Genomic DNA, 13,635 nt, shown 5'->3' on the forward strand with positions numbered 1-13,635 from the left:
CCAAATTCAACTTGTATTTCTTCCTGCTTTCCTCTTGGGTTTCAGACACTTAATCTTATTTAATTTTGCGGAAGAATCAAAGTTCCATATATATTTAAATACTCTGCCTTCATTGCTCCACAGTCTGGAACAGCCACACCATCTCTCCCCTCCCCACCATGATCCCTCCACCCACCCCATCTCTGAATATTCAGAGTCATTCTCCAAGTCTCAACCTAGGTATTACCTTTTTGAAGAGTCACCACACATCCTAGCTTTTGATACCTCGAAATTTTAAAGCAAGTTTAATATGAGTAACAGCAATGTCCCTCTATCACAAGCACCTCACACAGAAAAGTGGTTTTATAGATCCTTTTTAAAAAAGGAGACAGACAGAGAGACAGAATGAGGGCGAGAGAGAGAGAGAAGGAAAGAAGAAAAGAAGAAAGGAAGAGAAAAAAGACAAAACAAAGAAAAAGGAAAAAAGGGAAAACAAGCAAGGGTATCAGTGAAACAAGCTATTCTCCCTCAAAACACAACATTCAAAATGTCTCCTCAATACATATGAAAAAAAAAAAAACTTTAATCTCCAAAAAGTCAACCATCCTGAGAACAGAATGTCTGGGGGAGACAATATGATATCTACATAAATATCTACATTCTCACACATTTTAAAAATGCAGAAATAGAGTCTTTTTTATACCAACAATGAACTTGGAAGTACATTTGAATGGTAACTAAACATTTTTTTTTTTTAAATTTCTTCAATCCTTTATTATTCTTGGTCACCTCACCATAACTACTGCTTCTCTTCCCATCCACCCATCCATTCCATAAAAAAATTTTGCACTGTACCACATGCCACTCCGTTTATCAGATATTCTGATAACTTTAGCTAACAGTAGCACAACCTGTTAGCAAATTTGGGGAAAATAAGAACAGAGAGCAGAAATGTTTGGATTCCTTTTAGGCGGTTAAAGGAAGGTGATAGCATGCTTGGCTAAAACACAGGCAAAGACAAGCCATTTATGAAATGTTTGTCATGGATCAAATAAAAAACAGAATTCAGATCTTGATGCTGATTCCTAGGCTGGCCAACATACCAGTATTGACACATTACCGTAGATGAATAAAAAAATGTTTATCGTTTTACAGCAGAGAAATGTCTATAGCAGATAAAATTGTAAACTAAAATGGGATTATCTTTACCAGTAAATGAAAAACGAAACAGGCACCGCTTTCAAGTATTCGTATGTGGGAAAGGAGAGTAATGGCGATTGTCCTGTAAGGACCTGCCTTTGGTAACGGTTGCACAGCTATTAAATGTGGGGCTGCAATTGTGTGAAATATTTTCACTTGGAGAAAGGGCAGGTTTGTGGGTACAGAAGAGCAGCTCTATTTCTCGTTTCTTATTAAAAAAAATTGTACCACTAATGCTCTTTCCTCTTTCCGCTTGTTGTCTGCCTCTGAAATCTCCTTATCCTTTTCTGATAGACAGACAGAAATTGAATTACCAAACAAACAAAAAAGTTTTTTTTTTTTAAACCTAGACACCAAGAACCTGCTATCATCAAACACTGTCTTGCTACTGCCATCTAGTGGCCAAGATACTAACATGCAGTTCTTTTTTCCAAATCAAAGACACAAGGTGTCTTCCAAGGAGTTAAGAGTCAGAAAATGTAAACTACAGAGATTCAAAGGAACTGATGTCTTCAAGGAGTTAAGAGTTAGAAAATGAGAAGCTGCAGAGATTCAAAGAAACTAGGTAGGCCTCTGTTGCCCTCCTTCTACTGAGTGGCATCACTTGGTCTGGAATATATATATATGTTTTAATCTATACAAATCATATATGTATATACATGTGTGTGTATATATATGATTTTTATAGATTGAAACAGTATTTAATTGTAATTTACAAAATAGCACATAGTAGGGTCCCCTGCCTAATAAATTCATGATATGTGCTATGATATGATATACAGTGATACAGTGTCATAAATTATTTTAAAAATTCTAAGAGGACATATGCCTAAATATTGCTCATGATAGGGGTAATAAGACCATCTGTGCCTGTTTTCTTCATATGTATAACTGCCTCACCACCTCTCACTTTAGCCTCATTTCAACTTTTCCCTGTTTTCATCCCACCCCTCCATCCACCTATGTATTTACAAATTTGTCAGTTCAAGTTTAACGACCAGTATCTTGCCTGGGGAAAAAAAAATCCTGATTCTCTTTAGACAACTGAAAAATATGCATTATTTTTCTTAAAATTCTAAATCCTCCATATATAACCTTAACCATGATCCCAAGACTGGCATGCCCTTACACAAAATGAGGCTATAGAGCGAGGCTTCTCAACAGTGCCACTATTGACATATGAAGAGAGGTAAGCCTCTACAGTGGTAGTGGTGGTGACGGTGGGGCTCTAGCCTTTGCACTACAAGTGCTAGGGATGGTTGGCAGCACCGCTAGCATCAAACCACTAGATACCAATAACATACCCACCGTCACACCAGTGAGACTGTGTCCGGAATTGATTCCTTCCGGTAGTTTCTTGGTCTCTTGGTCTCGCTGACTTCAAGAACGAAGCCGCAGAGTGTTACAGTGAGTGTTACAGTTCTTAAAGATGGTGTGTCCGGAGTTTGCTCCTACCGATCTTCAGATGAGTCCGGAGTTTCTTCCTTCCAGTGGGTTTGTGGTCTCCCTTGACTTCAGGAGTGAAGTTGCAGACCTTCATAGTGTTACAGCTCTTAAACGTGGAGCTTCCAGAGTTGTTTCTTCCTCCGGGTGGATTCGTTGTCTTGTTGACTTCAGGAGTGAAGCCTCAGACCTTCGCAGTAAATGTTACAGCTCTTAAAGGTGGTGCGTCCGGAGCTGTTGCTTCCTTCCGGTGGGTTCGTGGTCTTGCTGACGTCAGGAGTGAAGCTGCAGACCCTCACACGGAGTGTTACAGCTCTTGAAAGTGGCCTGTCCACAATTGTTTTTTCTTCCCAGTGGTTTCATGGTCTTGCTGGCTTCAGGAGTGAAGCTGCAGACCTTCGCTGGTGACTGTACAGCTCATAAAGGTAGTGCGAACCCAAACAGCACGCACCAGCAAAATTTATTGCAAAGAGTTAAAGAATAAAGCTTTCACCCTCAACAAGCACACCACAGCAAGTTGCCCCTGGTGGCGCAGGTGGCCACCTTTTGTTCCCTTATTTGGCCCCACCCACATCCTGCTGATTGGTCCATTTTACAGAGCGCTGATTGGTCCACTTTACAGAGTGCTGATTGGTGCATTTTTACAGAGTGCTAATTGGAGCGTTTGCAAACCTTTAGCTAGACACAGAACACTGATTGGTGTGTTTACAATCCTTGAGCTACACAGAAAAGTTCCCCAAGTCCCCAGCCACCCAGAAGCCCAGCAGCTTCACCTCTCAAGATAAATCACACCATGTCACCAGGTGTTACAAAATGCCTTTGGGAAGAGAGAGTGGGGAGATTATTCGTTACTGGTTGAGAACCACTGCTGTTAAGAACCAAACTTCTGGCTATGTTCATAATACATCCCATTCTGTCTCTTATTTTCCAAACTCTCCTTGACGTTTTGCTCACGTCTTTCTCTCATATTCAATGCAGAAACAGTTCAAATTTCTGAAGATCCATAGCTGCCCATAGCTCTTTAATAATATTTACTCTTTGATTTTATGTTCTTGAAATAATTTAATCTCCCTTATTAGACAATCACTTTTATGTGACCCAAAACAAAGCATCCCCCCTCTCTCTTTTTTTTTTTTTTTTCTATAAAGCTGCATTTCCCAAATATATTCCATGGAGCACTGGCACTAGCTGTTTGATATTTGTAAATGTGGTGTTTGTGCATGTGTGCACACATGTGCGCATGTATTCGTGTGTGTGTAAAGATTTTTACGGTGGCTCATGCCTGTAATCCCAGCACTTTGGGAGACTGAGGCGGGTGGATCACCTGAGGTCAGGGGTTCAAGACCAGCCTGACAAACACGGTGAAACCCTCTCTCTACTAAAAACACAAACATTAGCTGGGCGTGGTGGGAGGCACCTATAATCCCAGCTACTGGGGAGGCTGAGGCAGGAGAATCACTTGAAGCTGGGAGTCAGAGGTTGAGGTGATGTGAGCTGAGATCAAGCCATTGCATTCCAGCATAGGCCACAGAGCAAGACTCTATCTTAAAAAAAAAAGAAAAGAAAAGAAAAAAAAAGATTTTTAGTCAAAGATGAAAAAGTAGCAAACAATATCCCCAACATGGACTTTCACATTTACATTAATTAGCATAACAAAGACTATAGAAGTTCCTTTAATTAATATCAATGTTTAACAGTTTTTCCTTTCAAATATATTTAACTTTTTTTCTTTTTTTTGTGGAGATGGAATCTCACTCTGTTTCCCAGGTTGCAGTGTAGTGGGGTGATCTCAGCTCACCTCCACCTCCCGGGTTCAAGCAATTCTCCTGCCTCAGACTCCTGAGTTGCTGGGACTACAGGTGTGTGCCACCACACCCGGCTAATTTTTTTTTTGTATTTTTTAGTAAAGACAGTGTTTCATCATAGTGGCCAGGCTGGTCTTGAACTCCTGACCTGGTGAACGTCCTGCCTCAGCCTCCCCAAGTGTTGGGATTACAGGCATCAGCCACTGTGCCCGGCCTGACATTTAACTATTTTAATAAATAGAAAAATTGATTGAAGAACTTAGGTATGTCAAAGCGTCCTTCAGGCCGATCCTTCTTCTCTTGGGTTTTGAAGGATAATTATAGGGCCTTTTCGTTTAGGTTCATGTTAATTTCTGTTTGATGACAGTAAGGTATTACTCAACAAGAAAACTACTGACCTAATTTTGAACTGTGTCTGCAATGTGCAAGGGGGATTCTGGAGTCAGAAGCGAACTGGAAAAAGAGAATAAATGGGATATTAAAGAATAGAGGGCCCCTCACAGTGTTTGGTGGTTAAAAACGACTTGGAACGGTGTCCAGATAAATTGTTGATAATTAAACTCTGTCTAAGTATGAGTTAATATTGGAAAACCACTTTACTTTTCCAGAAAAGTTTCATCAAATATATATTGAATGGTTTCGAATGGTTAATTACTCAACTTTTCTGTGGTTTTCTGTTGTCTGACTGTAAATTGGATGCTGAGAGGGTTGAGATGGGAATCTGGCATGCTCAAGTGATTTTGGACTTCGTCTTGGTTATATTTTCACGCTTTTGGCCTTCATGAAGCAACAAATGGGTATATTCTGTGCTTGAAATAGACAACTACTTAAATGAAATTAAATATTCCCTGTGAGCCTATATTAGATTTAGGGGTTGTGGATAGGGAGAGAGTCACACAGGATAATTCTCAACTGGAAGAAGAATACCAGGAAAACATGGAAAACAGCTACTTTTATCTCCTGTTATTTCCATCACTCCATTTAGATGTGCAACCTCCATTTCTTACCAATGCTTATTCTAAAAAGACTATGTTTAACTAATAATATTAAAAGCAAAGACACTAATGCTAACTTAAAGGAAGACTTTTTCTTAAGTCACATTAAGGCTAAAATTTTAAGCTGCAGGGGAATATTACTTGTGGTGAATTCTCAAAATAAATAGGGAAAACATTTTTCCAAGGTAGGAACATTATAATTTAACTTGTCAGAATAGGAGTTATAACACAGGAAGGAAATATCTCTCTATTTTGTGTTTGTTTAAGATCCAACCCTTGTTTTTATTTCCACCCAAGGATTTAGAAAATAGGACACAATACATTTTTTGTATTGTCACATGCAATTACTACCCTAGTGAATTGCTAATGAGGCAATTCCAGCTCCAAAGCGGCATTTTAAATAAAACCCAAAACTACATCACATCTTCACAAATTGCTTTTATAAATTAACAAACACATACACATGCATACAAAAATGAGAATGTATCCTGCAAACAAGCCCTGAGCAGCCACCATGCGTAAACTAAATTAAGCACTAAAGATGAGGCAAGCAGAAAGTTTTATGGTCTTAGTAGTCACAGAGCTGATTAGTGCAGGGATAGACATAGGACATCACACTAGATTATTGAAGTAAGGAGAAAAGTTCTGTTTTAAAGGGATAGGCATAGAACTGGGGGCAAGACAGGTAGAGTCAGAAAAGTGAATGATCAGGTCCCACAGATGGGTCATGCTGGTATTTGAAGGAGTACCAGGATTTTCATAGGCAAAAGAGGAAAAAGAATACCTCAGATAAAGGAAATAGAACAAAAGCAGGCATTTGGAAAAGAGATCGGGAAAAAAGAGACCCTCTCTGTGAGGCCACAGGTTGTCAGAGGTTATTATGAAAGGTAGGGCTAGAGAGTAAGTTTTGACGTTAAAATTACCTGAAAAAATGTTTACAACTTTAGTTAAAAGTGGCCATATACTTTTGTAACTGAATATTAATAAAAGCCCCTGTCTGAACCAGTTATAAAATAATTAAAGGAGAAATTACAAGAGATTATTTCTTAAAATTTTTAATATTGAGAATCCCTTTGATCACGTCTCATTTAACAGATACAAAAAATTAGGTGGACAAGCAAAACTCAGTTCAGGGATCTAGCACAAACCCTTGATAAGACTCTACAGCAGTGCTGGCCAATAGAAACAAAATGCAAGACAATAAACTGAACCATATGTGCAATTTTAATTTTTATATTAGCACCATTAAAAGTTTAAAAAGCAGTAAAATTAATTTAGCAGTATAATTTACTTAAAAAAAACCTAAAACACTATACATTAAATCAATATAAAAAATTATTGAGATATTTCACTTTTTTTTTTTCAATTTCAGCTAAATTACTTAAATCCAGAATTTAGTATTTTATACTAAAAGGATGTCTAGATTTGAACTGGTCACATTTCATATATTTAATAACCACATGTGGCTATTGACTACTACATTGAACAGCACAGCTTTAGAGTAATGATTCTCAAAGTTTGGTTCTTATTCCAAGAGGACCAACATCACCTGAGAACTTTCTAGATGCAAACATCCTTGAGTCGTACTCCAAAATTATCCAATCAGAAGTGGTTGGGGGTGGGAATACAGTCTGGCAATTTCACTTTCAACAAGCTCTCCTGGACTTTCTGATGCACAGTTAATGTTGCAATATATGATGGCAGAACCCGGGAACAGAAAGTGTGGCCCTGGTTCATCAATATCTGCATCACTTGGGAGCTTATTGAAAATGTACAATTTTAAAACCTGGACTTCCTAAATCAGAATGTGCGTTTACCACAAGTCCAGGTAAATTATTTGTGTACAAAGCCTTACATCAGTAGTTCCAAAATCTGAAGATACATTTTAATAAGCTGGGAAGGTTCTAGAAATAAAAATGACTCTTACACCAATCAGTTTAGAATCAAAGTAGAGCCAATGCCTTCTGTTTTGTTGCATTGTTTGTTGTTGTTGCAGTTGTTTGTAACTCACAAATCATTTTTATGTGCAGTAAAAATGGACCACTGCTCTAGAAATACTCGTTACCAAAATAAAGTACTCAATATTTTTATTGGATCATTATTATTATAAACAATTCTAATATATGACAAAATTGAAAGAACATTGATATAATGAGCATGTGTGTACCCAACACCCATATTCTACTAATTGTACTATAATTGCTTTATCATACACTCATTTTTAAGCCTTTCCTATGTGTTTAAGTTGTGTCTTTAATCATTTTTAAATTGGGCTGTTTGTGTATCTATCATTGAGTTGTAAAAGTACTTTATAATTCAAGATCCAGTTCTGCTTTGATTATTGTTTCAAGTCAAATTCTTCCATTTCTGTTTTCTTTTTATTATTATTATTATTATAACATTGGTTTGTAATTCCACTTTTTATTTCCTGTAGAATTTAAATGTATAAAAATAATTATAAATCAATACTGAGCACACAATATATAAACATGTTAATTGTGATGACAACAACAGCATCATGAAGGAGGGCAGAATGGAGCTCTCTAGAAGCCAAGTTTTTTTTTTTTTTTTTAATTTTTCAATTTTTTTTTTTTTTTTTTTTTTAATACTTTAAGTTCTAGGGTACATGTGCATAACGTGCAGGTTTGTTACATATGTATACTTGTGCCATGTTGGTGTGCTGCACCCATCAACTAGTCAGCACCCATCAATTCATCATTTATATCATGTATAACTCCCAATGCAATCCCTCCCCCCTCCCCCCTCCCCATGATAGGCCCCAGCGTGTGATGTTCCCCTTCCCGAGTCCAAGTGATCTCATTGTTCAGTTCCCACCTATAAGTGAGAACATGCGGTGTTTGGTTTTCTGTTCTTGTGATAGTTTGCTAAGAATGATGGTTTCCAGCTGCATCCATGTCCCTACAAAGGACGCAAACTCATCCTTTTTTATGGCTGCGTAATATTCCATGGTGTATATGTGCCACATTTTCTTAATCCAGTCTGTCACAGATGGACATCTGGGTTGATTCCAAGTCTTTGCTATTGTGAATAGTGCCGCAATAAACATACGTGTGCATGTGTCTTTATAGCAGCATGATTTATAATCCTTTGGGTATATACCCAGTAGTGGGATGGCTGGGTCATATGGTACATCTAGTTCTAGATCCTTGAGGAATTGCCATACTGTTTTCCATAATGGTTGAACTAGTTTACAATCCCACCAACAGTGTAAAAGTGTTCCTATTTCTCCACATCCTCTCCAACACCTGTTGTTTCCCGACTTTTTAATGATTGCCGTTCTAACTGGTGTGAGATGGTATCTCATTGTGTTTTTGATTTGCATTTCTCTGATGGCCAGTGATGATGAGCATTTTTTCATGTGTCTGTTGGCTGTATGAATGTCTTCTTTTGAGAAATGTCTGTTCATATCCTTTGCCCACTTTTTGATGGGGTTGTTTGTTTTTTTCTTGTATATTTGTTTGAGTTCTTTGTAGATTCTGGATATTAGCCCTTTGTCAGATGAGTAGATTGCAAAAATTTTCTCCCATTCTGTAGGTTGCCTGTTCACTCTGGTGGTAGTTTCTTTTGCTGTGCAGAAGCTCTTTAGTTTAATTAGATCCCATTTGTCAATTTTTGCTTTTGCTGCCGTTGCTTTTGGTGTTTTAGACATGAAGTCCTTGCCCATGCCTATGTCCTGAATGGTACTACCTAGATTTTCTTCTAGGGTTTTTATGGTATTAGGTCTAACATTTAAGTCTCCAATCCACCTTGAATTAATCTTCGTATAAGGAGTAAGGAAAGGATCCAGTGGCGTCACGCTACCTGACTTCAAACTATACTACATTTCTGTTTTCTAAGTTTTGCTTTTTCTGAGAGCAAATCTTACTAATTTTGTTAAAGTCAAATTTTTCGTTTTATAAAATGTTTGTGTACAGTGATTTCTGTGTTCAACATAAGAAAGCATTCTTTACCTCAAGGTTGCAAGCACATTATATTATGTGTTCTAAAATGTTACATTTAGATGTTGATATCTCAAATAAGCTGTTTTATGATATAAGCAAGCACTCAAAATTATTTATACCTTTATTCACTATTCATTGATCATGTATTTATCTGGACACTATTCTCTAACTCTAAATTATTTGTCTTTCATTACATCAATGCCACATTGTTTTGATTATGGTAGCTTTATTTTAGCCTTGAAATAAGATAACTCAAGGCCTTTTAATTTGATTATTTTTTACAAAATTATTTTTGCTAATCTGGATCTTTGAATTTCCATACAAGTCTTAGAAATGAGTTGTCAATTTTCACAAAACAAACTTCTGGAAATGTAATTTGAATGGTGTATAATATATCATTTAAATTTGGGAAGGACTGGCATCTTAATAATATTGAGACTTTTAAAACACATACATGGTTGGTAACTCAATTTACATACGTCTTCTGCAATTTCTCTCTCTAACAAAAATGTTATTAGTTCCCTTAATTATCTATTAAAACGTATGCTTTCTTAGTATATTTTAAATAAAACCTATTGGTGAGTGTTCTGATTTGATGCTTCTATATATATATTTTAAGTTTAATGTTATTTCCCTATGTTGTTGAATACCTAAGTGTACATACATATACTTATACACACATATATTTACATATATATTTCATGCTTTTCTGTATTGGTATTGCATCCTAGAATTTTGCTAAATTCATTTGTTTCCTATTCATAGCTTTGTATTTTAGTAGATTTTTAGATTACTAGATTTTCAATGTAAATTACTAGATACTTGGCAAATAATGTTTTAGTTATTTTTATGAAGGCCTTGTTTTATCTCTTGCATTATTAAAATGGCTATAAATTTTAGTACAATGCTGAATAGAAATGAAGAAAAATAGTCTTGCCTTGCTTCTGGTAATAGAAAGAAAGTGATCAAAATTAACTGTAAATTATGATTTTGGCTGCAATCATAGTTGCCTTTGTATATTTTGAGAAAGTTCCATTCAATTCTATATCTAGTGTGCTGAAAATTTTGTCACAAATTGGTGTTGAATTTTTTCAAATGCTTTTTCTATCTGTTGACTTTTCTCCTTTATTCTCTCTTTTTCTTCCCTGAATGTTTGTTAGAATTTAGCAGTGTGTTATTAAAAATATGGTAAGAAATTATACCCTCCTTTTCTATATTACAAAAGTATTTGGGTAAATTAAGTATTATTTCTTCCATAAATATTTGACATAAATCCCAAATAAATTCAATCTTGGACAGAAACTTTCTTTGTGAAGTTTGTAATAAAAATTTAAGTTATTTAATACTATTATTATCCATTTCATCTTGTATTAGTTTTGTTAAATTGGACTTTCAAAGAATACATACATTTAATGTAACTTACCAAATGTAGTACATATTTTTACATAACATTTTCTTTTTATTCTTTTGCTATATATAGCACATGTAGTGATATCCCTTCTATTGTTTTTATGTAGATAATTAATTTCTCTTTTATTGTTTCTTGATTATTCAAAATATATATTTATTGCTTTATTTGACCTTTTCAAATAATCAACTTGAAGCTCTGTTGCTTTTTCTCTATTGTGTTTTTCCTGTTACATGAAATTTTTCTTTATCCAAATTATTATATTTCTTCTTATTTTGGAATATGCATAATATCTTTTGACAGTTTCCAAATGTAAAAGCTTAGATTATTATTTTGAACTTTTATCTTTCATGTATAAATGTATAGCTATAAATTTTCCTCTAAGGACTGCTTTACCTGGATCATGTTATTTAATATATTGCATTTTAATTTTCATTTACTTCAGAATATATTCTTAATATTTATTTATGGTATTTACAGCTCTAATAATTTATTGATTTCCAATTTACTTATTAGTATCACATTCTGTTTCCTTTATTGGTTATATACACATGCATAAATATATACATAGAAACATAAAAACCATACATTAATATATGCAGATAAAATGCATTTATATTTTATATATTGCATATAGTATACAAACAGAAATATTACAAGTTTATGAATATAAATCATATATAATTATAATTATACTAATATATTTATGTACACACTTGTATATAGAACTTCACATTCCAATTTAGAGTGATTGGATTAAATAAGGCTATATATTGAATTCTTCAGAAGAGCAACAATTATTACTACTACTGTATTTATGCACACATGTATATGTATTTATTCCAACCTACTTATGTGGATATAATTTTTTTAGTATAATTGGGTATCCTTATAACATAATTCTTCTATTATTGTTTTATGTAATCTAATATTCTATATATGTTAACTTTGTTTTAAACTGCTAAAAAAATTAAAGAAGAAAAGATACAAAAATATAATTTTATATTATCTACATGTTTGTCATTTTTGTGATCTTTTCTTTCAGTAGATCATATTTTCATTTTGATATCATACCCTTTCAAACCAGAGATTTCCCTTTCTTATTTCTTTTCGTGCAGGTAGGCCAATGATTTTTTTCCTTTTACTGTGCTTGTAAACCCTTTTATTAAAGCTAGTTTGTCCCCTGTTCCTGTTTGAAGTCTCACATAAGTCTTGCTCTTCTTTGTTCAATCTTAGTTAATAAGTTAGCTTGTCATTTCCAAGCCTCCACAGCAATAGTTTAACAATTAAAATGTTGACGCGAGTGTAATAACCAGCACTCTGGTCTTCATTTGTAGTGGTATCTTCTCTACACTCCCAACTCTGGCTCATGATAGGTAGAAAGTCTGCATTGTGACCTGGGGTTGGGTTTACATTATCTACTTCCTTTGCATTCTTTCCCTATTGCCATCTTCTAAGTTTTTAGCTGCGCATTTGTTTTAATTTCACCAGGTTCTGAATATGTATTTGTGTACTGGGAGTAGGGAGGTCATGTGTGGTAGTTAAGAAGGCCAAAAAAAAAAAAAAAAAAAAAAAGATCTAACTTGACTGACACTGCTGTAGTTTTTGTCACTAAAATCTTCCTGGAGGCAAATTTAACATTGACTATGTTTTCCATGGAGTGATCTTTGAAGTCTGTTTTCAACCACTATCACTATGACTATCTCACTTTCATATCAATGTATCAGATGAGAATACAGTCTTGGGAAGCCTCTGATTCTTGGTCTCTCGTTCTTAGAGACCCATTTGAAACATAATTCCCCTTTTCAGGCCCGCATAGCCTCTCTCAACATCCATTGATCCCTGTAGCATTTTCCCAGCCTCTTCTCTACCATTAAAACTGGAAATGTGATGTAGATGGTCAGTGGGCAAAAAATTACTTCCTACATTTTAGTTTGTTATGCTGTTGCTATGGGCTTGCCTTATAACTCTGGAATTCAGAGGCATAAATTAGAAACCAGATAATTGTGTTCCCCCACTCCAGGCCATCACTCTAGGTTTGAGTGAGGAAGCATCTACTCTCTCCGTTCCAAAGCCACCTAGTTTCTCATTTAAAAATTACTGTTTGACTCTTTCTGTCATCTTTCTGTGCCACAATGGTGCACATGAATGTCCTGGCTAATGCTCTCAAGAGCATCAACAATGCCGAAAAGAGAGGCAAATGCCAGTTTCTCATTAGGTTGTGCTCCAAAGTCATCATTCAGTTTTTTCAGTTTCCAACTGTGATGATGAGGCATGGCTACACTGGCAAATCTGAAATCACTGATAGTTGCAGAGCTGGGAAAATTGTCGTGACCCTCACAGGCAGGCTAAACAAGTGTGGAGTGATTAGCCCCAGAGTTGATGTAAAACTCAAAGGTCTAGAAAAATGACAGAATAATGCGCTCCCAGTCCGCCAGTTTGGTTTCATTGTACAAACCTCAAGGGGTGTCATGGACCATGAAGAAGCAATATGAAAGCACACAGGAGGAAAAGTCCTGGGATTCTTTTTCTAGAGATGCAATACATGTTTACAAATAAAATGCCTCATGGACTCTGAAAAAAGGATTACCCTTTAAATTACTAACTACCTCAGACTTTCTATACCGTGACATTTGTATTGAGATAAGGATAACAAAACTGGTTTCTGATCAAATTTCAATGATATCTGTGTCTTTGAAATGAGAGTCTAGGCTTTCAAGGGACTATTTCAAATGGGAAAATATTCCGTTGTATATATGAGCTTACAGATTTTAGATAATTTAGTCACAGTAGTTGTTAGTTATAAACTAATATTAACTGTTTAAGTTATGCTTTTAAATTAG

General features: G+C 35.4%; 1 pseudogene; it reads left to right on the forward strand.

Annotated features, from left to right (window-relative positions):
- The first annotated feature begins 12,927 nt into the window (after positions 1 to 12,927).
- Positions 12,928 to 13,326, forward strand: LOC115895309 (annotated as a pseudogene).
- Positions 13,327 to 13,635: the final 309 nt, after the last annotated feature.

The sequence above is a fragment of the Rhinopithecus roxellana genome, chromosome 20, assembly GCF_007565055.1.
Source record: "Rhinopithecus roxellana isolate Shanxi Qingling chromosome 20, ASM756505v1, whole genome shotgun sequence".
NCBI classification, from domain to species: domain Eukaryota; kingdom Metazoa; phylum Chordata; class Mammalia; order Primates; family Cercopithecidae; genus Rhinopithecus; species Rhinopithecus roxellana.